This window comes from Ixodes scapularis, unplaced genomic scaffold (genome assembly GCF_016920785.2).
Source record: "Ixodes scapularis isolate PalLabHiFi unplaced genomic scaffold, ASM1692078v2 PGA_scaffold11__112_contigs__length_91849675, whole genome shotgun sequence".
NCBI lineage: Eukaryota > Metazoa > Arthropoda > Arachnida > Ixodida > Ixodidae > Ixodes > Ixodes scapularis.
In genome coordinates, this window is record NW_024609837.1 from 87338545 (window position 1) to 87342143 (window position 3599).

A 3599-nucleotide genomic window follows, 5' to 3' on the forward strand; every position below is an offset into this window, starting at 1 on the left:
ATCTCCTGCCCAATTGTGCCTTACCCACAATTTGAGTCCACTTCTCGGCAAATGGCTGGAATAGTATCACCATGCCATGGTCAGCTGGGGTAGTGCTTGTCTCATTTGCAGAAAATTGTCCAAGGTCAACAAAACCCTCAAGTCTTCCACATGCCTGCACGGAGATATTTTCAGAGAGCTTCATCTCATCTACCACAAGGCCTCCGTGGCACAGGAATTCGCCCTTTTCAGCCGTCTTTTCTTTGAGGGCCTTGAAGGTGTTCGGGTTAAACCCAAATCCACTTTTATAGTCCTTGACATATTTTTGTAAAGTTGATGGCGATGGGAGTTGCAGGATCTTGTTTCTACGTAGGTGCCTGTACAGGCGTGCACTTTTCATCCTGGAATGAAGTATGCAAGCCTATTAAAACAAGGTATGAAAAATAGGTATCTTCGTTATAGGACAAAAATAGTGGTGGCCGGGACCACGAAAAAAGCTGTCATACGAAGCTCAGATCTGGTCGAGATTGGTCGTCATGCCTTTGTACATCCCCATAAAATGCCATCCGATAAAGCTTTCTGGTACTGTCCGTGACACAATGAACTTAAACCACTATAATGCAGTTTGTAACACAGTATTTATACAATGCAAACGTGCCAACTCTGATCCACACATTTTATATTGCTTCCTGTTTCCAACCATTTTTACAGGCAAAGGCAGTGAGGGCACGTAAGGTTGGAGAAGACCCATAAGCCTTCTACCTGTAATTTAAGAGCTTTATTGACAGTTCAAGTATGTAACATATCTATTACCTCATGATAATGCATTCCAAGATCCACTCTTGAGCATAGATCATTCCCTTCGTTGATTTTCGTTGAGCGGCCTTAAGGCAGTGTCTCACACACATCTGCTGCTTGCGGGGAAGACCTTTGATCTGAAAGTATTAGGTATGTTTGCTTTTAATTAACAGAGGCACTAAATAATAATATTGCCCACTGTGTCCGCTACTTCAAATAAGGTGATGACATACAGCAGCAAACACATGAAGTGGAGAGGAGCAGACGTCCTTTAAAATGTGCACTAAAAGTGCAGCCACACAGATGTTCAACTATGAAACACAGGAACAGGGATTAGAGCGTGTTTGTGGGGATCGGATTCAATACCCAGGTTCATGGTGCCTGCACAGGGATAAAGAAGAGTGATACTCACCTTTTCCTCAAGAATCGTATCCTCTATGCTCGCAGCCTTCTTCAGTAGACCCTCAACCCTACGTTGCAATGAATGGACTGTGTTGCTCCTACGCTTCAGTCGCTTCTGTAGTATTTTTGCAGCCTGGGTAGAATGCTTTGTCCGCTTTTTTGCTTTACTTTTCCGTGTGAGTAGCAGTTTCCTGACATACCTGCAGTGTAGGCATGACAATCCTGAAAAGATACCAAGGATAAATTAGGAACTACTGTTCGCGCATTGTAAACACCAGCCCATATCTATTACCTGCAGAGTGGACAGTCATCGCACATTTTTGGGCGATCAGTTGATTGTCCCAAATCCTCACTGTAGCCGAGGGTTGAACCTCCAGGGGAAGGAACTCGTGGAGCAGTCCGGCACCACAGCAGTTCTGGATGGAGTCAGCAGCTTCCAATTCTTGGTTGAGGTCTTCAATGCTTGCTAGGTCGACTTCTTTCAGCTTCTTTCCCTTTACATAGACCAGACACTGTGCTTTATGGTTTTGTAGCTCTGCCGTTTGTGTCTTCACCACCAGAAGCTTTTCGCTGCGGAGTTCTGACCCCGTCGAGTTCAGCGAAGATACCGCAAAAGCCACACAATCTTCCAATGCTGTCCTGGACCACGCATTTGAAGGCAGAGTAGATGAACACCACTTCACTTTGTTTTCGTGTGTCGCGCTACCTTCGTCCTCTTCGATATCCTCCGGGCTGCTCGCAAGCGAGGCATCACAACGAGCACACTTCTCGCGTCCGACATTGGCACGAACATCGGAGAACTCTGAACGTTCCTTACGTTTACGGGGAAGCTTCTTCGTCAGGTATGACGGCAGGTTCGGAAATACAGTCGGGTACGCGTCTTGCGTTAGTGCTGGCCGCTCTCTTTTCAGCTGCACGATCTCTCCCTTGATGACGTGAGGCTCATAAAAACGTTGCACGAACCTTTCGTCGAAATGCAGTTCACAAACGGCCCACGAGGGCTGCAGTGGTGTGTCCCCACGGGGAATACTTCGGGACCACAGAAGAAACCGTTCACTCTCTTTGGGCACCGAAAATAACGCGCACTTTCGCTCAGCCGAGCGGTAACCCGTCTTGCACCCAGGCACACAGCAGTGCCTGTTCCTCGGCGGCCGCTTCGGCGCTCCCCTGTCCGCCATTTCGCTCACCTCGGTGATTTCATTTGTTTCATGCCTTCAGTCACTGTCCTTAATCACTCCTCGGCCAAATTACAGCTCATGCTCACGCTCACCAAGCGTCCTTTTGTTTCTCTGTCTTGCTTCACCGGCTTCACTCCCGCTTCGGCACGGGGGCACGGGTCCGTCTCGGCATCCCAGGGTGTCGTGGCGCCACCTATCCACGTCTTCCTCAAACGGCCCGCCCTTGTCAATGGGAGGGGGAGCTCGCTCCGGACACCAAGTCCTTTAGCCACCATACTCATACGGACAGCCAACGCCGCCCTGGTGGTTCAACTAATGTTTTGTTCAAGATGGCCGCCGTGGTACCGCAGCCATAGCTTATCGTTGAACGTGATTGGACCTGGCTGCCCGTAGCTTTGGCCTTTAGTCCATCGTTGGATGAGACGAAGTATAGCTGATTCATTTAACAATTATTAAGCAAAGCTATACTTCGTTTCATCTTAGGTCCGAGCGCGGCCGATGTTATGAGCGGAAGGGCCAATCAAATGGCGCAAAAAGCGCAACGTCATGGCGTGCTTTTTTCGTTCGATAGGACAAGCCGGCAGACGAGCACGCACAGAGAGACGGCGAACAACGGCTGGTCTTCTTAGGGCAACGAGGTAGAGGGGCTTAGAGTGATAAACCGGAAGTTCGGAAGTGGCACCCCCCCGGTTGCCGCCATATTTTACGCAAATGTGACCACTCGTCACGTGACCTTCCAAGAGCCGTGACGTCACAGGTAAGATGGCAGCGCCCAGAGCTGGTGGACGCGAGTTTGTTCGGTGCGCGGTAGCCGTGATGTGCAGCTGCTTTCCGACGACTTCGGGCTATGTGAAAATATGAAGGAATGAGACTTTGTACCGTTTTTGCGCAAGATCGCTCTGGATCATCTGGATATTAACGCCTGTGAGACAGTATCAGCTCTGCATCGCCGTACCGGTGCTCGGATTCCAGGATGTGTCCGAGGATCGATAGAACTTTGAGTGTTTTTAACATGACATTTTCGCATTCTCTTAGCTTGGTTTGAACGTTGAAATATCTGAGAATCTACGCGAAATGTATACGTCGCGTTAGGGTCTAAGGGAAGTTGTTTCAGCCCTCCGTCACCGAACAACCATAGCAACTTTTAGCGAGGAAGCTCCTGCGATTTTAACCTTTTGTGCTAATCCACGATTCTACATTCGATCGCTTTTCTTCCTTTTTTTTTGTGTGTGTGTGTGAGTG

At 48.8% G+C, this 3599-nt stretch overlaps 1 long non-coding RNA gene across 1 annotated transcript; it reads right to left on the reverse strand.

Annotated features, from left to right (window-relative positions):
• Positions 1-259: 259 nt before the first annotated feature.
• Positions 260-1271, reverse strand: LOC121835121. The gene is made up of 3 exons (XR_006077475.1): positions 1190-1271; positions 793-914; positions 260-380 (listed from the first exon to the last, which is right to left on the reverse strand). It is a non-coding gene; the product is annotated as an uncharacterized LOC121835121 (long non-coding RNA).
• Between the last annotated feature and the right edge of the window lie 2328 nt (positions 1272-3599).